The sequence below is a fragment of the Silene latifolia genome, chromosome 9, assembly GCF_048544455.1.
Source record: "Silene latifolia isolate original U9 population chromosome 9, ASM4854445v1, whole genome shotgun sequence".
NCBI classification, from domain to species: domain Eukaryota; kingdom Viridiplantae; phylum Streptophyta; class Magnoliopsida; order Caryophyllales; family Caryophyllaceae; genus Silene; species Silene latifolia.
The window spans coordinates 202221336-202246181 of NC_133534.1; the positions used below are offsets into that span (position 1 = coordinate 202221336).

The 24846-nt window shown below is 38.3% G+C and overlaps 1 non-coding gene across 1 annotated transcript; it reads left to right on the plus strand.

Moving 5' to 3' along the window:
- The first annotated feature begins 11580 nt into the window (after positions 1-11580).
- LOC141603384 (small nucleolar RNA R71) lies at positions 11581-11687 on the plus strand. The gene has a single exon (XR_012525263.1). It is a non-coding gene; the product is annotated as a small nucleolar RNA R71 (small nucleolar RNA).
- Positions 11688-24846: the final 13159 nt, after the last annotated feature.

Consider the following 24846-nt stretch of genomic DNA (forward strand, 5'->3'; position numbering starts at 1 on the left):
AACTAAGAAAAGGGCCAAAAATTGAACCCCTTCCTCCCTTTCTTCTTCTTACCACTACCACTTGATTCTCCTTGTTGGCCACTTCCACTTGAATTATCCTCTTGAAGAGGAGTGACTATCTTGGCCACTACCAAGACCATCACCATAGCTACTAATCCCACCATATCCACCATAGCCACCATAGCCTCCTTGTAATGTATCAACCCCATAATCCGAACCACAAAAATCTGGACCAAGTTCATATGTAGCAAATGTACCTGCATCATTGTTAGGAGGGGGAGGGGGAATAGGAGAAGGAGGAGGAAATCCACCCAGAGGATAAGTATAGAATGAAGGGTGTGGCCCCTCGGGTTGGATAACTTCTTTCCTAGCAAAATGATCATAAATAAGATGCAATGCAAGTCGTTGGTCATCACGAATTTGATTAACATTTAAGTTCATTTCCCGCATCATATTCATCATTTTTATGCTAGAAGCTGACTCAATGCTAGAGGTGGAGTGACGTACTTGAGAGGGTTGACCTCCCGTACGCCTCTCAACGGTGGTAGGTGTCTCACCTCTTAAGTCTAAATGGTAGGTAGGTCTAGTAAAGGGGTCACTTCCACGATGAGGCTTAGTGTGAAGCAAAGCCTTAATTTCTTTCTTTTCCTCGGGTAGACGAATGGATTCTTGCCTACCTATTTTCCAAAGCATTTTAGGATAAGCATCCTTAAACCAATTACAAGAAAGAAAATATTCATAATCAAGCCCAACTCCCTTAAACCTAGACTCAAGCAATGGTCTCAAAGTGGTATTCTCTTGGTTAAACCTACACAAATGGTGAGCAATTTTAGTGACCAAACCTCCTAGGACAATGAAACTATTCTTGACATTACATTGTTTGGTCAAGTGGACCGCAAAGTGGTAGGAGATATTGATTCCCCATTTCTTATCACCATTAACATTCAAGAAAGCACCCAAGATTTCTACCCCAATCTTCCTCACAGAGTGAGGTTCATTTCTCCCAAAGAAGGTCCATCCCATAAACCTTTGCCAAATCCTTATGTCGGGGTAATTAATATATTGATGAGGGGTATGATCCCAACCCGGAAAAGGCAAGTGAGAAATGGCATTCCAAGTCAAAATGGGGTTATAATCATCGGGTGATTCGGTGGTTAAGTCCTTGTGAGGCAAATCAAAGATAGCGGCAAAGTCCGCTAAGTCCAACTTATGGTCTTGATTAAACAAGCGAAAGGTAACAAAAACAACAACACCGGGTTTCCTAGACCTATGAAACTCGAAAGAGCTCAAGAACTCAAGGGTGAGTTTGGGGAAGGTCTTATAATTCATTGTGTAACAATGCTTCATACCAAGATTTTTAAACAAAGCCTTAACATTTTTCTCAATTCCAATATTGTTTAAAGATGCTTGGTTGAGAAATTTTGTTGGTTCCATAACTTTTGTCTTCAAGATGACCCAATTGTTGTATTGAGTTTGTGAATTGAAGATCACATTCGGATATTCCGGGTCATGCCATTGTGGGACTTCTTCCATTTGGACATCCTCCGCAGCATTTGAAGGTTCCGCCTCACCTCTCCTTCTCTTAGAAGCACCTTGGAAATGAGCTTTTCTTGGTGCCATTTTTCTGAAAATTTAAGACAAAATTCATCTTAAGGCAAACCAAAATTCATCCTAATAGGCATAATAGTGTGAATTAGTGAACTAATTCACACTACAAACATGTAATAAGCATTCTACAACCAATTTCTAGCACTAAAAAGCACAAAATCAAATTCCCCCAAATTGATTTAGGGTTTGCATAATCCAATTAATTGATTGAAATGGATGAATTTAAAGAGAAAAGAGAAGAAAAGTTACCAATTTGATGTTAATGGGTGAATGAATCTTGCAAATCAATGAAGAAATTGATGTTTCCTTGTGAATTTAGATGAAGAAGTGGAGAAAATAATGGAGATAGAGGAGAGTAAGGTACCGTCGGGTTTGCAAATGAAGGATAAAAGCTTTTTTTTTTTTACCCGTCAAATAGCACCAAAAAAAATCACAGAACCACGACCCCGATCGGGGCCCCAACCCCGATCGGGGTTGACCGTAATTCCCGTGTTTGACCTGCTTGTATATGGATTTCAATTCCTTTTGCATACAGGCTATCAAGCCCTCAAGCTTACCTCCTTCTTGGTTGTTTTGTTGGGCATTTTGTGGTGGAGGTTGATTTTATTGGAAATTGTTTTGTGGGGGCCTTTGTTGATTTTGATAACCCGATGGAGGGACATATTTTTGTTGTTAAGGGACATAGGCATTTTGTTGTGGAGGGGGTTGTGGTTGAGGATTTAGCACATTGTTGCTTCTATAAGACATATTCGGGTGAAATCTTGAATTTGGGTTATATGTGTTTGAGAATGTACCCGGTGGATAAGCATTTTGTCTTAAAGCTAGAAAGGCATTTACCTCTTCAATAGGAGCTTGGCAATGAGCGGCATAATGACCTGCCCCTCCGCAACCATCACACACAACGATTTGGCTTGTTGAAGACATAACATTGACTTGTTGAACGGAATCTCTAGCATCTGCTTCCGCCAATTGTTGTTGGAGCAAGGCAATTTGAGCTAGCAAAATGGAGTTGGAGGATTCTTCTTTACCTTTGGATGGCGCAACTCGAGAATTGACATATTGGGCATCATGGACCGCCATAGATTCGATCGTGGCATGAGCAAGGTCGGTGTCAATTTGATCAAACCGCCCATTGTTGGCGGAATCAAGAATCCTTCGGGACTCGACACAACATCCATTGTAGAATGTTATTGCTAGAAACCAATCATCTGAAGGAAATATAGATTCATATACATACTAACATACTCATATATGTTTAAATTAATTTGTCATAAAATTAAATACGGATTTTATGCATGCAAACAATGAAACAAATAGAGAAGAAATCATATTCTTACATTGTTGTTTTCGGTTTTATGGGCACAAAAGAAATCTCCTTTTCTTTTGTTCTTGAGCTTTCCAAATGGAAGAACAAGGATTCAAGAGTAGAATCCCTCCCAAAAGCATATACTCAAGGAATACATCTTAATAAACCAATACTATTTAGATCTAGTAATAATAATGGTTTTACAATAAAATTGATACAAATAAATTGTATTTGGGCTCTTGATTATTTCGGTCAAGAGGGGTGTTTTTGTGTGATTTTATTTCTCTAGATTTCACAATATTTAGAGAGTATATTAATTTTCTCACACTAGAAAATTATCATGTTGAATGAATGAATTAATTTAGAAAAAGGAAACCATCTCTTTTCTTTCATCTTGGCCGAAAAATGGCATTGGGTAGGTTGCCCAATAGCTTTCATTTTTGCTCTTCACAAGAGACCAAGCATGCAAAGCCTACTCCCTAGTTTCATGATTGTGTTTCCATTTAAAATAAATAACACAATATAAACTATAAACCCACCCATATTTTCGGTTTTAAGTATAAAATGGAGAAACCATTTTATTTTGTCATTTGTCAAATTTGTCACATGTAACATGTTACATGACATGTTACAATGCAATGTATTTTTATCATATTAAAAATCAACATACTCATAAAATATGTCATTTACAAAATTGACTAGTAATTCGTAATTACTCGTACCAAAAAGGTTTCCAAATTATAAACTACAACATTCTGTATTTATAATAATTTATTCATTCCGTTTCAATTGTTTCTGTAAACAATAATTTCATCTAAGTAATAAAATAATTCGATTACTTAGACCGTGTCTTATTTAATCATATTTACAATAAGATACGTAAATTATACTCACAAAATCATCCGTCAATTTTAAGCAATTTAATTAACTCGTATCGTCATACAATTAATTAAATAATCAATTAAGAGTATTTCCCTATAGGTATGACCTAAGGGGATCAACTGATCACCACCGTCGCACGACAGTAATGTCAAACTCTAGTCAGCCAATCATTACCGATATGTGTGGACCAGTTGACTGTAAAATATTACATCCCACATGTATTCTTAAAATGAGATTTAATAATGATATTTAAATCATGTGATCGCACTATTGTTGAGGACACATTTCCCAACAATCTCCCACTTGTCCTCGACAAGTGTGCGCCACCAATTCTCTTGTCCTATTACTATCTCCCACTCAATGCAAGGTGTCTTTCGGGTCGTACTTGCAAGTGATCATATCGAGAGTGGTTTCCTCGATCTGGAGAATAACTGATTGACCGGATTTATCCACTCTGGATACCTTCCGAGCGTGGCCACGCATTTCCAGTTCATTACTCCTCGAGTGGCCCTGAGATATTGTTTTAACCCTGACAAGGGGACAGACAATTCCTATCGCACTCATTCCCTTCGACTAGCCACAGCCATCATAACCCAAAATATGCCCATTTGACCCCATTTACGAAGGTCGTAGTAACACAAATCAAAGTTAATCTGAAACTGTGCCATCTTAGGTGAATAGTCTTTAGTCAAAAGAATCGACTCATTAGAATACTATAGTAGCTCTCGCCACGACCAGGCTATATAAATTGCCAGAACTCTATAAGCGGTCATAAGGCCCGACAAAGTGTTCCTAATAGTCTGCCTATGTGATCGACTAGTCATCTCACATGACTGTATGGCACTTGAACTTGCCATCAATCGCATCACACTCTAGTCACTTCGAGACGTCACCTCATACAAGTGACTATGGGCGAATACAATGCTAATCCGTGTTCACTTTAACGGGGTTCAATTGTCTCCACAACCCGTTTGGATGTAACAAAGTATAATAAAAGAGTTTTAAAGTAAAACTCGAACGACAAATACGATTATCACATATGAATAGTCAATGCCTGATTACTATTCATGTTCTATAATCTAATTTGATCTTGTACGTAGTTGTTCATTTCAATTCAATTGAAATGACATGACTCATCATGTTTAGCCTTTGAGAAGGCTTTGGTTAGTAGGTTTTATTAACTTTTTGTACCTTACTCAACCTTACTACATACTCGTTTTCCTTTGTAATGTATACATTTGCATTACAAAACTTTCTGAGTACGTGTCGAGATCCAATCAAGACATAGGCCCTCTTAGCCTAATAATAGCTCCCACTGGTTTCACAGTGTGTGGGACTCATCCCCTTGCACATCTCATGATTGCAAGTGTACTCAATTTCCGTTATAAATATCTCTCATTGTTCTTTATTGCCTAGAACGATGCTAGAAAATCTACTTCTTAATTAACATAGCCGCAATGGTCTCTTAACCATCTTGATGTGTTTTGATTATGGTTTTGTCGGAAACCATGCGCAATCTCAATTGTCAATTGTCACTTGTGTAACACCCTTACACAAAATTGCATCATAAACACTTTGCTTTACTTCCTTAATGCTTCTGCAAGCACTTAAGGGTAATCTTTATATACTAGGTAAAGATTACTTAAATTCGATTTTGAAAACAGTTCATCATACTCAAAGTATATGAAGTGTTATACATCATTACTTATTTAATTGATCCGGCAGCGGAAGCAAATGGAATCAATCAAATATGTTCAATTTAATTGAACTAGTCATGAATCTTATCAACATAAGACTTCTTACTGACGTTGATATCATGTGGATTTATCTTCATAAATCCGGATATTCAAGATGTATTATAATACTCCAAAAGTCTTAAATCATTCTTGATGATCAATATGTCATCCACATATCGGACTAATTAAAATTTCCGTAACTCTCACTAAACTCCATGTATAAACACAACTTCTCGACTTATCGAGAAATGTTTTATCACATGATCCAAAAATGTTGATTCCAACTCATTGATGTCGTACTTAAGACCCTCTTTTAAGTTTCACATTATCTTAGGATTGCAAGAATCTTCAAAACTCAAGATATGTATTGAATACATTCCTTCTAATTGAAGAAGTGGGTTTTAGATTCACTCGCTATGTATTTCATAATAATGAAACACAATCCCTAAGAAGATCCAAATAGACTTAAGCATTTCAATTGGTGTAAAAACCCTTTGCAACCAATCAACCTTGAAATCTCTCTTTATTAGTGCAAAACCCTTTGCAACTAATCAAGCCTTTTTATTTCGTATTTTCATGGCTCTAAGCCTTATATTGAGTTGTGACTTAAACACTCTTATGTAAGTCATATGTTCATTACTTTCTAGAAGTAATCAATTTGAATCAAACGATTTCTTTGTAAGTTATAAGCTCTTTACTTTCTTAAAAGTAGCATGAATCCATCATTTTCAACAATTTGACGAATTTAACCTCCTAGGTTTTAAAGAAACAACATCTTACACAAAACGTCTCATGTAGCCAAGAAACGTCTCATGTAGCCAAGAAAGACCAGTTTCTTGCGACATAACATTCTTTGTGGCTCTTGAATAAATTCTCCCACTCTGTCTTCTAGAAATAAACTTGTATTTTAGAAAGACAACTTCACGAGCCGCAAACCCGTCGTACTCGTGATAATTGAAAAGGGAAAAATGAGCATTTGTTTCTTGTGAAAACTTACAAACATGGTACCCTTACCATTTCATATCTCATATGATTGGTTTTAGTGGAAAAATAATTTAGACAAAAATGATAAAATCCCCAAAAGGACCAAGTAACTCAAAGTAACTTGATTGAAGTCCAAACCATATCGAATAGCGTTTGAATTCATGTCCAACCACACATTATTCCATGATGCGTGATAAGAGAGATTAACTTGTGATGCTATATCACATTTCATTTGGCTTATATCAAAGTCTTCACTTTGATAATCCTACCACGACTAAATCGTGCTTCTTTGAACTCTTCAAAGATTTCTCTATTTACCTTATTAAGTGAACACATTAGCGTAAACTTAAATCATTGGTAAAGAAAATGATTAACCTATTTTGGATCAATGATTTACAACCTCGATCTCCTTTTCAACCAAAAGGCACGAGATATCTTGCTTTGAATACAAGATACGCATATACCATTAACAATCTAATGGTTTCAAGAGTACTCGATAACTCTTTGCGTTCATTATTCCATCTTTTAAGGTTTAATCTTGGGTTACCAATTTGAATCTTACATCATCTACATGATATGTCATTCTAGTTTGGTTTAGAATATAATCACCTTGATAATGGGCTAGCCATTCATCAAATCGTGGTGAATAGGGTCACAAAAGTGAAAAACCTCTTTTGTCTCTTAACAATTTTATATTCTTATTTAGAGTTTATGCACTTAATAGTCACAATTAAGTACCACTTTAAATCCAAAAACTAGATTGAGTACACAATTACTCTATCTCTCGACATTATTGTTGCTAGTCGTCATATTCTAAGCATCCTATGTATCAAGTACAATGATGAAAACCTCCATTGGTTTCTAATATTCGATTTAAGTAGTACTAGCAAAATTTTATGTTTAATCAAATAACATTTTAAAGAAGAAGGTCCCATTAGATGTCCCACAACTAACTTGTTGATTCTTCAATAATTTGGGGTAGTTTCCTTTCTCGTGTCCAACATTTAAGACAATGGAAACTATATCGGTCGGGATTGATAAGTTTAGTATCGTCATTCTCAACAACTTTACCTTTAACATTACCTAGTATCAATTCCATTATAATCTTTACTTCTTGAACCTCGTCCTCATCTTCACGGTTTAAGAGAATGCTCCCACTCATTTCAATGAGTCTTTGCTTTGAGAAGCAAAATTGAATTCATGAAGATTACTCTTCATTTGTTCGTTTTAGTCTTAAAACTTTCATCGAAGTGGTTGCGTTATTTTGGTCAATTACGAATTCAGAAAGTCTAATCACCAAAACAATATTATCTTTTCAAGGTACTTAATTCATTTAAGTATATGAAAAAACAATCCATTGTAAGTAGATGTGTTAGTCAAGAATCAAAAACCTGTTTGATAATGAATAACTTTATCTATACTCTTTACAAGAGATCCTTAGCAACGGTTCATTTGAGGTTTTAGAAGCAAATTCATATTTGTCTTTAGTTACGAAATTTTAATGGAGATTTGAATCAAAAACGAAATGATATCGTATATGAATGGTGGTAAAGAAATAGAACAATATTATAACGGAATAATGGAAAACTTAACATTCATCGTTTTATTAATACTTGTAAATAACAAGTAAGGCATTTACATAGTGACCTCTACCCAACTATGATAAATGATTCCAAGACCCAAATTCATATTAACTTGGGCACGGTGTGGCCGATGAAACCCTTATCAATATAACTCGGTGGATTAACGCTTTAATCGATTCTACTTTTAGAACTCTTGGTCGATAATATTACATTAACATATATCTTTAGCCCAAAACACATTCAACACGGGGACGGTGTGGCCGATAAAACCCTTATCGAAAACTTTTGTTGAGTTCAATCCAAATTTCGAATAAATGTGTCCATGATCCAAACCCACATTAACTTGGGCACGGTGTGGCCGATGAAACCCTTATCAACATGAATTCGGTGGATAGACATTTATCACCCACTTCCCCTACGTAACAAGGTTTGTACCCCGGTGTGGCCGAGTGCACTCCCTCACGAAATAGGTTTTCATGGTTTCTACTCTTTGGTAAGGCTATGTCTCAATTAATTGTTTTAGCGAGAGGTCATGTCAAATTATTATCTATCACGTTTTAAGTGAACTAAAGCGGTGAACTACGATAATTATATTTGACACGGTCGATAAACTCGATGAGACAATGCATGTTTAGTTATGGCGATTTAGCGATGCATGTGACATAAAATAAAATGAAAGCATAAAAGTAAATAAATCCTAGTATGGCCTTCCTAAAATAGAAAAACTATTTAACTATTACATATTCGGAAACCAACTCCATTGGTCCCTTGAACTTCGGTTGTGGCACGCATCTCGAGGTAACACCGTCTTTATGTATCGTCATTCTTGAAGAAATCCGTCTTTTGGAACTCCGGAATGAATAAAATTACATAATAAATTACATAATTTCCTATTATACATTTGTAACTAAAATAAAATAAATCTATTAAATTACAAAACGGTGATACGAGATCACAATAAAAATTACAACCGAATCGATATTCCCATACATATCGGGAAATACCAATTAAAATCTAAGGCCATACTAAGTAAAAATATACATAATTCAAAAATTACATAAATTAAAATTATGACAATCATAAAGAAAATGCAGCATTATAATATGTATGAACATGCTCAATTTTATGCTAAATCGCCTTTAATTAGCCAATATCGTATATTACTCGGTTTTTACGGATTTGCGTGATTTCAACATTTTATAATCACAAAAATTACATAAACTCATATTTATGCATAAGTTAATTACCCTAACCTCTTAGGACTCAAAATATAGTCTTCACTAATAATTGACCATAATTAACCCATATCTTATAAAATTGTTCATAAATGGACTAAAATTACAAAAATAAGCTATTAAACTTCAAATAAATCACAAAATTTCAAATAAATTCAAAATTTGAAATTTAAACTCATGAACATTCTGGAAAAATTCCATGACACTCATAATGTTCAAAATTTTAGGTTAAAAATTTGAAATTTTTAGGAAAAACAATGTTGCGGTTTATCGATTTTTAATAAAATAATCATAAAAACATGGAAAAATTATTTTCACTAACTTTTCAATTTTAGATCTGAAAAAAATAATAAAATGCAACATTAGACGTTTTTCCTAAGTCATAGATTATGTTTTATTAATTTTCCACTAATAATGTCACTATTTATGCTATTTTTCTTCAAAAATCCATAAATCATGCAAAAAGACTTCTTTATAGCCAATTATTTTACACACATCTTGTAAAATTTCATGTGATAACATATTAATTTTCTATGACCAGATTCGAAATTTAACTCATATTAACCTATTTTTCACTTAAATCCGAATTTAATAATGAAAAATTCATTTTTCGAGCATAACAAGTCCAAAAATTATGAAAATTTACAGGTTATCTCAAAATAATATGTGTCACAACATATCCAAAAATCAATGAAAAATTCGAAGTATAGCTATTTTTAGACCAAAAATGACATTTTTACTCATAAAATCACATTTAAATGTCATTATTGTAAATTATGAACAATAAAAATCCGAAAAATAACCAAAATATCCTAAAACACTTTAGGACCAGAAATATTAACATGCATGTAATAATTTCGTGATATATCATAATAACACAAATTTTACAAGTTTTATTTGTTATTCTTATAACTCGGAAAAACTTTTAACCAATTTGCATGCAAACAACCGTGGCTCTTGATACCGATTCAAGGAAATGTAGATTCATATACATACTAATATACTCATATATGTTTAAATTAATTTGTCATAAAATTAAATACGGATTTTATGCATGCAAACAATGAAACAAATAGAGAAGAAATCATGTTCTTACATTGTTGTTTTCGGTTTTATGGGCACAAAAGAAATCTCCTTTTCTTTTGTTCTTGAGCTTTCCAAATGGAAGAACAAGGATTCAAGAGTAGAATCCCTCCCAAAAGCATATACCCAAGGAATACATCTTAATAAACCAATACTATTTAGATCTAGTAATAATAATGGTTTTACAATAAAATTGATACAAATAAATTGTATTTGGGCTCTTGATTATTTCGGTCAAGAGGGGTGTTTTTGTGTGATTTTATTTCTCTAGATTTCACAATATTTAGAGAGTATATTAATTTTCTCACACTAGAAAATTATCATGTTGAATGAATGAATTAATTTAGAAAAAGGAAACCATCTCTTTTCTTTCATCTTGGCCGAAAAATGGCATTGGGTAGGTTGCCCAATAGCTTTCATTTTTGCTCTTCACAGAGACCAAGCATGCAAAGCCTACTCCCTAGTTTCATGATTGTGTTTCCATTTAAAATAAATAACGCAATATAAACTATAAACCCACCCATATTTTCGGTTTTAAGTATAAAATGGAGAAACCATTTTATTTTGTCATTTGTCAAATTTGTCACATGTAACATGTTACATGACATGTTACAATGCAATGTATTTTTATCATATTAAAAATCAACATACTCATAAAATATGTCATTTACAAAATTGACTAGTAATTCGTAATTACTCGTACCAAAAAGGTTTCCAAATTATAAACTACAACATTCTGTATTTATAATAATTTATTCATTCCGTTTCAATTGTTTCTGTAAACAATAATTTCATCCAAGTAATAAAATAATTCGATTACTTAGACCGTGTCTTATTTAATCATATTTACAATAAGATACGTAAATTATACTCACAAAATCATCCGTCAATTTTAAGCAATTTAATTAACTCGTATCAGTATACGATTAATTAAATAATCAATTAAGAGTATTTCCCTATAGGTATGACCTAAGGGGATCAACTGATCACCACCGTCGCACGACAGTAATGTCAAACTCTAGTCAGCCAATCATTACCGATATGTGTGGACCAGTTGACTGTAAAATATTACATCCCACATGTATTCTTAAAATGAGATTTAATAATGATATTTAAATCATGTGATCGCACTATTGTTGATGACACATTTCCCAACATCATCTAGCCCATGATGTGGGCATTGTCTTTGAAGCTCTTTGTACCTATCCCAAGCCTCATATAAGCTCTCAAGAGCTTGTTGACGGAATCCGGTGATTTGGCTCCTCAAAGTTTGAGTTTTCTCCGGTGGAAAAAACTTTTGATAGAAGGCTAGAGCCAAAGTTTCTCAATTGTTGATTCCCATAGCGGTGCGGTCAAGGCTATTGATCCAAAGCTTGGCCTTGTCCTTCAAAGAGAAAAGGAAAAGTATTTCCCTTATTTGGGCTTGAGTGACACCCGTTTGACGGATCATGGAGCAATAGTCACAAAAATTTTGCACATGCAAATTGGGATCCTCCAAAGGACTTCCCCCAAATTGCTTCCTCTCCACAAGGCTAATGAAAGCCGGTTTGATCTCGAATTCCGGCGCGGTGATTTGAGTGGTTGAGATACCGGTCGGAAGCATGGCCGCGGTGGGCTTTGAGTGATCGGAAAGTTTCACCATCTTTTTGGTAGTAGATGGTGGTGATGGTGGAGATGATGAACTTGAAACCTCCTCCTCTTTAAGGGCTTATAGATCCTCTAAGTAAGACTTTCTAGCACTTTCGGCTTGTATGGGAGAAGAGGCCTCTTTCACTTCCTTCCAAAAACGTCGTCTTCTCCTAAAGGTTCTCTTGGGATTGGAATCCGGTGAAATCAATTCTCCCTTGCGTGAGGACCTGGGCATAAGACAACAATTTCTAGAGAAATGATAAGTAACGGTCTCAAGGAACAAGTGTTCCCTAAGACAAAAGAAAACAAGATAAAAATCGACAATTCAAAATGCAATAAAACCGTTTCCTCGGCAACGGCGCCAAAATTTGATAGGCTTGTCGCGTACTTATGCAAAGATAAATTCCCTAAACATAAATAAATGTAGCAATAGGGGTCGAACACAAGGAAACGGGAATTACGTCGTGAATTGCTATGGGTAGATTTTTATCAAGGTCGACTTCGATTTTGGTTTGGTTTGTTTGATTGATGATTAATAAAATTGTGATGTAAATAATATAATTAAAAGGGAGTCTAAAGGGTTCGGGTCACTCATGCAAAGGTAAACATATGATCATGATAAATTCGGTACTAATAATTTTGTCAATTGTTTAGGCTTAGAGATACCCACCTTACGGCATTAGTATCAACCATAGACCGGGTCCTAGAGAAACTCTCGTCCATGACTAGGTCGTCCTACCACACATGCTTAGTCTAATTCAATTCCGTGCCTCTCGACTTTAGAACGAATGAACAAACTTAATCTACGATTACGGCCGATAACCAAAGATTAAACGTAACAATGCAAACATGTGATGGAAACAATTGAACAATATTATTATCAACCTATTTAAACATGTTATATATTTGATTTTACATGGCTCCCCTAGCCTTTAGACTAGGAAATTTAGCTACTCATATTAAAATGTAAATTGCAAACTAAATTATAAGAAATGATAAACATGGTTGTATGATTTATGTAGATTAGGTGATATAACATGCAAAAGAAATAATGCTAATGTAAGATAAATGAAGTACTTAATTATAAACTATATAATAACTAGAATGGTAATGTAAAATTACAAACTTAGAATTAGAAATACCTTAATGAAAGAGAACTTATATTGAAGAACAAATAATAATAACCAAATGCTTGAATATCAAATGCTTGAACTAACTTGGAACCACATGTTTAACAACTATAAGCTTAATAAAATTGTAAACTAATATGGAAACTATTGAGAGAATTATGTTTGCTTAAGGCTATGAAGAGTAAAATGAGACGTGAAGAAGAGATTCCTAAAGCCTTGGAATACCTCTCCTATTTATAGGAGAGAAAGAAGAAACGTAAAAATCCAAAGAGCATGTAATCCCGATCGGGGCCGCCAACCCCGATCGGGGTCGTGGTTATCCTGGTTAATTCCCTTAATTCTCTTCTTAATTGCAAATGGCATCCAATGTTCGTGGTTAATGATGCGATTAATCACCCGGTTAATGCTTCACATTCCTAGCATCCAAAGCTTCCTTAGCATCCAATGCCTTCACCTTCAAGTTGGACTTTTATATCGGGCTTGACTTTGGTTTTTACAACATTTGAATTAAACATGTTGATCCACCAATTTCTTCATGCAAAATCCACTCCAATACTCCATGCTTAGTCCAACACTTGGTCTTGTTTAGCTAAGTAGACTTGGTGTAAAAAATGATAGGAAAAAGCCTCCAAATGCTTAGATTCCTACAAAAACATAGCAAACACAACAATACACCTAGACCACAAGATTAGCTCAAAAGTATACTAATTAAAGTATGATAAACAGTAGAAACCGAGCTAAAATGAGGGGTAAAAGTATATATAAAATGAACATATCAGCTTTGTTGTATATGTTGGGGGAGTGCCAGCCGGCTGACCGGCTGTCGGCCTACCGGCTGGGAGCTCAACTTAGCTTTTCTTCCTCCTTCTTCCACACTTAGTCTATCAAACCGTCTCCTTTGCTCCGATTCTTCCATCCCCGCCTCAAAACCTGCAAGAGGGACATAATATCATAGACTAGGGGATCGGGGTATAAAATGCAAGGAAAGACGTATAAAACCGACTCGAATTGAGTCGGAAAGTATGAAAATAGAGGAGAAAGATGGTGCAAATGAATCTTATATCAGTTATATGTAAGATAGAAAGAAACAAGACACTCGCTTAACTTATGAAACATGTGTGCATTCTAATGTGAGAAAAATTTCCCCAACTAATATACATTCACAATCACAGACAAAATTACATGTATCGAGGACAATAAGGGTGACTAATGGGTGAATGGTGTAGAAATGGTTTATGCCAAAGCACGTATGGATATGTAGGGCTAAGACGGTAATCGCAGCGCTAAACCAAAACCAAATCAACGATAATAAGCATGAAGTAACCCAACTAGAAAAATCATCTAAACTCTAACACATGAGAGGCTATGAATTACTCTCCAAATATGCATTAGACTCTAGCAAACCCCCTTATAATCTCTTAACAAAACCAAATGAAGCAATCTCTTTTCTTTCATTTTCTTTTCTTTCTTTTCTTTTTCCAATTCTTTTATTTTTCTTTTCACTTGCTTTTTTTCGGTCTCTTTTTTTCTTTTGCTTCACATATTTTTTTTCTTCTTTTTTTTTTCATCATAAGACATTAACACAATTGCTACAAAGTTTTAAGTTACTACCCACATGACATTAAAAGTCCCATTCCCAACCAAAGTAGCAAAAATAGACATGATACTTAAGCAACTGTGACTGTCCCGATAAGGTAAGCAAATTCTAGGATTGTAGCTATTAAAATAAGATATGAAACGGCTACAAAGTTTTAAACGGACTAAACAAAAGGCAGTGTAAGTCTTATTTGAACGGAAAGAGCCGCCTTTCCTCATATACTTAGTCATTGTGCGCATAAAAATATCAAGAAACCAATATCACACTTATTCAGTTTGATATTACACATTCCACAAGAAGAACCACACTCAAGCTGAAATGCCAATGAGACAAGTTTATTAATGTTCCTGGCCTAGGAAGCTCTATAGACCTCAGAATTTAAGTGGTTTACCAACATAATTTGTCAAATCTAATCAGTATAAGGCATGTCAATACAGTCAAGATTTGAGTTATGAGCTTTGTTTTCAAAAGTAGTAGGTCAAAACAATGTACATGGATAACTAAATTGGGATTCAAATACAAAAACAATGCAAATTAGCATCATTGCTACTCATTTCACCAAGACTAAACTAATAAAAGAAACAACATATTTTTGGATTTTACAAAATTGTAACTTTTTATGTTTTTTTTTTTTATCACACAACTGAAATAAACACACAACATGAATAAATACTCCTCCAAACCCAAATGTCACAATGTCCTTATTGTGACCCTAACAACACAACAATCACAATAAACCAACAACAACCACCACCTAGATAGGACACTACTAACAAACGGAAAGGGAAGAAATAATAACCTAAAAAGAATACAAATGAAAGAAATACAAGGAAAGATAGTACCAGCTATAAAAGAAGCTCCCCCAAACCAGCTGTAAAGTGAGGGTAATGCTCATCTCCATCATCATCATTGCCATCTTCATGGATGACCTCATCATACTCATCAACTTGCCGCAACCAATCATTAGCATCTGGCTCAGCAACACAACCTTCACCACGTCGACCACCACATCGACCACGAGCTTTAGTACGGCCACCACGGGCTCCACCAGCTGTCCCGGAAGAAGAATCACTGTGGACATGGGGCCACGGGGGCGCTTGGGAAACAAGCGTTTGCATTTGTGGAGTCGCCACCAATTTTTATGGGAAATTGGAACTGTTCGAATACCTCGTGTCATGTCAAGACACAAAGTAGTGACATGAACACCAAGAACTCGTTACCCTTAGCATTCTATGTCTAGAATGACTCTCGTGGATTCCAATGAACACGGATGTTCACAGAGATATGGAGTAAGGGGTGAGGGTACGTATTAGGAAGCTCTTTTGATCGAACACCTAATCCCGCCCGCCTCGATAGCGGCCTCTACTAATGATTAGGGAAATCGTCTATACTTGATATATCGTCGATTATATGCATGCAATGCAACATCCAAGTTTTAATCCTAGCATGTGAAGATTAACTAAGTCGGTGAACAATGAATTTAACAAACAATTGGGTCGAAGTTGGGATTTAGGTTCAATTACATGTGAAAACATACAAATGATACAAAATACAATGATAAATACAATAAAGGAAATTACAATAATGAAAAATTACAATAATTACAATGGGTTTAGCGATTTATGTCGAAAATACCTTTAAAACGGATAATTTGGTAAAGGAAAGAATAAAGGAATTAACAAACAGAAACAGTAGGCGATAATACGGTTAATAGTTAATTATACGTAACCTAATTAATCAGGTCAAGGCAGAACGGAAGTTGAGGCGAAATCAACTGACAGAGCAGCAGAGCAGATCGCCCTTTGGAAGAGGCACATCAGTTGCTGCGTCTGTTTCAAGGGTGAGTTCTGGCTGTGAAGCCGAAACTGCAAATCGTTAATATTAATTGATGAATTTAAGGATTGATTACGATATTTACTCGGATGGAAGTGATTTAATGGATTAATTACATATGAATGGGTCATAAAAGCAACGAAACATGGATGAGACAGAATTAAGATGAATTATTTACATGAATGAACGATTGATTAGTGACATAGGTGAATTAAATAGGCTAAACATGATGAATTAATGACGAATTAACGACAAATATGCGATGAATATGACAATAGACAGATGAAAATATATCAAAGGTCGAATTCCAGAAACTCGATATGAAATAATTGAATCTCTACAACCCGGATTGATTTTAATGACGAAAACCTGCAAATATTGGTTATTTGGGATTTAAGTCGGGATTAATGACGAATTATATACTAATGAATGATAAATAATATACATGTGAGATGATCATGTTATTATACCAAAGAATTAAAGAAAACAAATGAAAACAAATAAAGAAGACGAATTACAGAGGACGAAGGAAGAAGAAAGGAAGCAGGAACTGTGGCAGCCTCACGAAGAGGCGCGGCAAGCACTGCGCTCCTTCGAAGAGGCGCAACAGTTGCTGCGTCCTTTCTCGACGGTTATCTTCTGGTAATCCGTAAAAAGGGTTTTAAACGAGGTTTTATAAATCGGTTTTAAGAGGTGTTTTCGACATAAACCTTACATTAATGATACAAAAAGTAAAGAACAATAAATAAAAGAGAGATTTACACCCTCAGACTTACATGTTTGACGAAACGAGATGAACTAAGTTAACGATTAGTGATGCTCGACTCGAATGTAACGAAAGTGCCCTCGTAAGAGGAAAACGATTAGATTGATTAAGTTGATTAGTTGTGGAGTTAGTCAAATTGGTCGGTCATGCAAACGAGGCTGGTACTCAGAAGGATCCGAGCTTACGTGGTCGAATGTTCAAGCACATTGACGCCAAAAAGTAAGAACGTGGTCTAGAATGCAAAGGGAGAAGAGAAGGGCGGACACTCGCGTGAGAAATATGTGAGACCGGAGGTCTCTATTTATACTAATCATGTGAAGGAATAGGATTTTTGGAGAGACTTTGGAAGTGAATCTCGAAAAGATATGTAAAAGATACGAAAAATACGCAGAAAAGGACCTGGGAAGAGGCGCAGCAGTCACTGCGTCTCTTGGAAGAGGCGCAGCACCTGCTGCGTCTGTTCCCAGGTGGTTTCCTCCTACGGAAGAAAGATTTCCGTGTTTAAGTTATGGAATAACGGGATAATTTGGTTTTTCTTAATATTTTGTGTGAATATTACGGGAAATTGTTTACCAAAGAATAAAAGATTGTGAAAGATTATAAAATATGAAATAGAAATATCCGGAACATTCCAGAACATTCTAACTCGGGATTTAACGGTTATTAGAAAATGAAGACGGTTTTAGGCCCGGACTCCAAATGTACTCTAATTACTGTCAAAATGACCGTATCGGCGCGTAGATGACAACTAAGAGGTAGACATCAGTGTTTGAGCAATCACTTGACGATAAACTTACGAACTATTACAAATCGTTCCGCGTACCAAACATGCGGCCCAATCATCACCGGGTGGTTTGTGAGAGGTGCAGAAATGAGGTATCTACAGAGCCCCCACTTTGACTGAGGCTTGGACAAGGCGAAAATCAAAGTATAGCCATCAGGTCAATCGAAGATTACAACCTGACGACTTATGGCGACGCGAGGCGGCTCAAGGGGTCTGAGCCAAGGACCTGTCGTCAGGAACATTTTAGAGTCTGTCGACTTATTGGGGAGGGTCGTTTAAAGTCCATTAGACTACGTAAGGAAGCTCGCCAGCCATAAGAAGAGACCATACCTGAGACTTCTTCTCGAGATGCTTCCGGAGGTGCATAGGAGGTAAGGGTAAGCGTGGGAGCTAAAGGATAAGACCTAAAAGATATATAAGGATTGATGCTAGGGTGTGGGGCCCTAAAGGAAAGCATCAATGGGAAGGAGGCCCGAATACAATTTCAAATAAAGGGGTAACTAAAGCTTGAGTGTAGGAACTCTACTGGTTTGGGAACCTCGGGAGAACGACACCTTTATCGCACTTCGCGGGGAAACAAGAAATGTTGTGAGTAGCAGGACACAGGCGGGAACTGCTGGGAGAAATCTGCTTGGGTCGTCTTCAAACAAACTTCGGAGGGATATGAGAAGGACGATTGTATGTCGTGAACTCTCATGTGGGGAATCTTATCAGGAATGTATCTCCATGTCTCAAGAGGGATTGTCGATCCACTTACTCTCGCTGGGAACATAATCAAGAACTTATCTCCATGTCTCGAGAGGGATTGTTTGTCCGCTTACTCTCGCTGGGGGAATATAATGAAGACCTGTGAAGGATACCTGCTCGTTGTGACAAGCAAAGGTCTTGGAAGCGATAAATAACATATAATAGTCTGCAGTTGGCTTAGAAATGCGGATCTGAACGAAGAATGATCGTCAAACGGACCAAAAAGATATAATGGCATTGAGGAAGAGGCGCACCAAAGAGGCGCCTGCTGCGTCTATTCCTGAAGGTGTCTTTTCTGCGTAAAAACGCGATAAACAGAGGGATTCAATTCATTTGTTCGAAATACAATTTACCAATTTCTCTCTCAAATATTAACCATTTCCGCCAAAATTGATCCAAAAGCTTGCATTCATCATGACTAATCGAGGTATGTATATCATTCTTGCATTAATATTCAATAATGGATGAATTTGATCGACAAAATTTAGGGTTTTCAACCCTAAAATGTCGAAAATTTGGGGCTTTTCCCCCAAATGATCTTGCCTTGTACAATTGATCATGTAAATGGCTAATTGGTAGTATAAGGATCATAACCATGTATTTGTTTCGAATTTTCGTTGAGTTTTGAGCATTTGAGCGAAATTGAGACGGTTTCACAGCTAAACCGTAAATTGCTTCGAAAATGGCCTTAGGATTGCCCATTTGCGATGAAACTTGATATTTGAGATCCTTGGATGATGGGTAAACTTCCTACCATCTCGGAATTTTGGTTTGTGACGGCTTTTTCAGGACACTTTTCTAGGGCATAATCGCCGTTATAACGAAATGTTGCCGAAATTTCGACTCGAACCCATGACTAGGCTTTAACTTAGGCTTTATTTGACCCTAACTACCACATGAGTGATCGGGTTTGTGAGAATATAGCCAAAGATGGCGAGAAAAGAGCGATTTCAGGGCTTCCGAAGGCTCGAAAGTCCCCTAATCCAGGCTTGTCGTCACGTGACACGGCCTAAAATTACTTTAACGTTGCAGGTGATGAGGCTTCTACTTCTGGGAGAGCTCCCATGGAGTTAGACACTGCTATTGACCCTTCTCGTGCTATCGAGGAGGCTTTGGAGGAGGCTTTCACCGCCGCGGTGATGGCTGCTGGGGACGAGGTCCACGAGGAGGAGGCTGTTGAGGAGGAGGAGGCCCCGAGGCGGGTCAACGTTGGGCGAGGCGGTCGTCAGCTGAGGGGAGCACCTGCGTGGGCTGAGACCTGGGATAGCAGGCACTTGCTTTGGGCTGCGGAGGGTCACCTGTCCTACAGGACGGTGAAGAGCTTGGTAATCTTGAATTCATCCCTCATCATTCATCTTCCTTCATTTCACTTGCTCATATCTTTTCCGATTTTCATTCAAAACTAAAGATAGCTTTTGTTTCAAATCACAATAGGAGGCCGGGAACATCAGGTCATTCTCGGGTTACACGACGGCGATGGAGTGCTATGAGAGGCTGTCGGCGGAGGAGCACGCCATGATCGAGCGCGGAGCGTTCGGTGCCTTGGTGCAAGCTTGGAGGGATATCGCGAAGAGAAAGCTGCGGGCTAACCTTAGCCTGGTCCACGCTTTCTTGGACCGATTCTGGGACACGACTTCCACTTTTCACATGCCTTTTGGTGAGGTGGGAGTCACTTTGGAGGACTACGGCTTGATTTCAGTCGGTCCGCGTGTGAGGCGAGGCGTGGAGTGGCCGGAGACCGCCATGAGGGTGGACTCGGCCGAGGCTAGGAGGTTGATCGGTTGGAACTTGTCGCCGAAGGTATTCTGATGCCCGGTTTGGTGCCCAGTTCCTATGTCCGAGACTACTTTGCGGGGATGACCCCGGCGCTGGTGGTGATTGACGGGAGAGAGACGGCTCCTCCTCCCTGTACAGCTTAGCAGAGGGCCCATTTGTGGCTTTGGTGGTTTCTGTCTTCGATCTACCTCGGAGACAAGGGAGAGAGGCTGTCGACGAAGCTTCTTCCCTTCCTTTCTGACCTGAGCTCCCTAGGACATTGGGACTGGGTCACTGCTGGTTTTGCGGTCCTCATCCGCTTCATGAGGGCTATGGTTCGTCCGGAGTTGATGGAGAAGGGGACTTCTCCTGGCGCTGTCGGCCCTGGACTGCTGTTGGAGGTATGAACCTTCATTTGGACTAATAATCATTTCTTTTCCTTATCAAATTACGAAAGATCATTATTGACTATCTTGCTTTTACAGGCGTGGGTGTACTCCTACTTTCCGAGCCTCTCGCCCAAGAGAACGGAGCCGCTGGAGAAGGCATATCCCGTTGTGAGGGATTGGGTGATGTGTCGGACGAGGAGCAAGCGTTCCTCTCACGGTGTCTACCGGCGGGACGTGAACGCTCTTCAGCTGGATAGCGTGAGCATCTCACTTGTATTCGTTTTGCTTCTTTGTTATTTCTTCAATCGATCATAAGAATGATTTCTTGTTTGTCTTATCCCTAGTGGGGGCCCAGGCCTTGGGCGGAGTACGCTGGAGCGCCTCCTTTTGTGGCTGAGGTCCTTCGACCTAGGAGCTCGAGCCGGCTGTTGTTGAGGACGTCGATGGCTCCTGTGTGGTACTTGGGCGAGCGCTTGGCTCGTCAGTGCACTCGGGATGTCTTGACGGTTCCCATTGATCCTCCTAGGACGATGTTCAGGGAGCCTTCTGAGGCTGAGAGGGAGGCTGACTTGGCTGGCGTTGGTGGTTACGCCCTCCTTCTTCCTGGTGAGGACTACTCGGCTTTCCTCTACGGGAGGTTGGCGTACTGGCCGGTTGTAATGAGCATCTTACTCTCCTTTATTCTTGATTTTGAGAATACGATGAAAGATCATCGATTAACGAGAAACATTTGACTTTGCAGGAGGTTGAGGCGGCGGGCATCGAGCCCCCAGAGTACTCGAGACCCTTGAGTATACTGACACGACCGGGAGGACGACGATCTCCGAGCTGCGTGACTTTGACGTAGCTGCGACGGATGCTGGCCTGGACGATTGGCAGCATCTGATTCGGAGGGTGAGCCTCTAATTTGCATGATTTTTGTGTAAGAACACATTTGTTTGAACTTATTCAATTATTGAGAACTTCTTTTTTGAAAATGCAGGTTGCGCCGTCCCGGTTTGTGGCGTTATGGAGGGTGGCCAACCGGCTGCGAGCTACTGCCGTCGAGGCGCTTGTCGGCGGTCGAGGTCGTCAGGTATGAACCTTTCGCCTATTTCATTTTTGAACTTTGATTTTCCAACTTTTCTTGTAATTGCTTGAAATGATTTGACACGAGCCAATTTGTTGTTTGCAGGGGGATCGCGAGCTGGAGCGAGAGTTGGCCTAGTCTCGGGAGGAGACGGCTCGCTTGTTGAGGGAGCTCGAGGTTCGCGACGCTGAGGTTGCTGCTCTCGCGGCAAGAGTTGCGGAGCTAGAGGGTGACCGGCAGTAGTTTTGTTTTGTTGTTGTTTGTATTGCACATTTGTACATTTTTGGACCTACATTTTGGACATTTTGGACTTGCTTGGGGCTCGAGCCCCCAGTTTGTTGTACATTTCCCTTTTTTGGCTGTATATATGATGGCCTAAGTGCCTTTGCTGCTGGGTTGCGTTGCTTGTATCTGCAGGTTAGCTTCGAACAGGTTTGGTAGATGACGGTTTATGCCGTCATACTGCCGAAATTTACATAGAAATCACACAGAACATACATTTGTATATACATATGGCCTAAATTAGCGCAAAACGAAAGACTCAAAAGTGCAAAAAAATGCAAAAGAAAGTGTCAAAAATGCAAAAAATTTGCCAAAAATGACTGGACGGTAGGGAGGGTTACCCCTAAAAAAATATAAACCTATAAGTTAGAAATGAAATGATTACAAAAATAAAAGAAATATATATAAGTTTTGAAATAAATTTCCTAAAATGAAAATATGCAAGTGTGTTAAAATGACGAAAATGTTGATATTGCCTTGAAATGCGTGCCCGCGGATTAGGAAACACGAAATATGGCAATTTGCACGTATTTACCAAAATAATAACCCGTAGGAATAGAAAATTATTCGCCAAGGAGTTTAGGAAAGATCCAACGCGGAATGCACGGCACGAGCTGCGTCCCTTTGAAGAGGCGCAGCAGGTGCTGCGCCTGTTCCCAGGCGTGTCTGTTCTGGCAGATTTTAGGAAAACGGAGTTTAGTATAAATAGAGACGTTGATAGAGGTTTTATTCACACAATTCTTCCGTCTCAGCTTCGTCTTATTACATAGAACTCTCAATATAATCACTCATCATGAATACTTTGGAGATTCGCCTAAAAGAGTGGACCAATGAGTTTTCCAACATGGAGAAGCACGACATGGGCGCTTATAATCTTGGATCATTGTTGAGTTTGAAGCTTATCAAGGTTGTCAAACCATTCTTAGATGCTTGTCTTGATTACTGGGACCCGAATTATCATGTTTTTGCGTTCCCCGGAGGCGACATTTGTCCATTTCCTGAAGAAATTGCTGCGATCGGTGGGTGGGACCCAGAACACTTGCCTACCATTACTTCTACTTCACAAGGGTATAAGAGCAAATTTAGAGACTTGCTTGGATTGACAAGACTTGAGGTGGACCGTTTAGTGACCTCAAAAGGAGTGCAAATGTTGGACTTTATTGACCGATTCATTAACAGAGCCGACCCCACCGTTTCTTATGTTGCTAGGCGAAGGGCATTCGGATTTTGTTTGTTGCATGTATATGTCCTTCAAGGGCATGTTGATGAAGACTTGAGAGGTGATCGCCGTCTCCTGGGCCTAGTTGAGCAAATGGAGCTGCGCAGGAGCCCAGCTTGTTTATGCTTAGGAGAGATCCTTTTGGGCTTGGATAATAGGAAAGCCAATCGCGACCTACCGTACTTGGGAAGTCCCGTTATTCTGCAGGTAAAAGAACATTTTTTTTTGTCTCTCTTTTTTCGTTTTTCTTTTTTTTTACTTTTTTTTTTCGTTTTTTTCTTTTTTTTTTGTTCTAATACCCGCTTTTGGTAGGTTTGGCTTATGGAGCGTCTTCGATTGATCGAGCCCCCAATTCATGTTCCTTCTTATCATGCTCGTTCGATCGCAATGAGGATCAGGCTTTACATGGTGGACTTCACTCGAGTCTGCAATTATTGGGAGAATAAATTGAAGAGTGATGATGGCCCCTTGATTAGGTGGATTGTACTGTGGTGGCACCTCAAATCTGTCACTGGAGTATCTTCCTTGGATCCTACCCGATCTGTGCACATGCCTGGCTTGGAATTCATGGTATGCATCTTCCCGGAGAGGTTGATGAGACAGGTTGGACTAAAGCAGACAATCCCGAAGCTTGATATTGTCCCGCAGACTGCCGTGGCGCTTACTACTGAGAGTCGAAGAGAGTGGGCCATTAAATGGGCTCAAAGAAATGTATGGTTCTTGAACTCTTCTGTTAGTGCCTTATGGGTGTCGGATTCCTACCTGCGATGGAGGAAAGCTACTACTCCGGAAGAGCGCGAGAGATTGAGGAAGCGCGAGCCTGTTGACTACAAGGTGCGCGAGGTGGAAAAGGAGAAAGAGAAGCATCTGACTGAGGGAGAGGAGGAAGCCAGGTTTCGAGTTGTTCATCCATCGAAGAAACCGAAGACCTCTCCTGTCGTGGACAAAGTGATTGACAAGAATGGGAAGGCTAGGCCTCGAGAAAGACCGTTGGTGATTAGGTCTGAAGTGGCGCAAGAGCGCTCGGCTCGAGGTCGTGACAAGAAATATGACAAGAATGACAAGGGCAAAGGGAAGATGGAGGAATAGCCCAAGTCTTTATTATTATTTATTATTATTATTATTGTAATAAGAAGGTGGGATTTTTTAGAATCCTAACCTATATTATTTTTTTTATGATTTTATTATGTGACATATTATTATTAGAAAATGGATGAAATAAAAAAGGT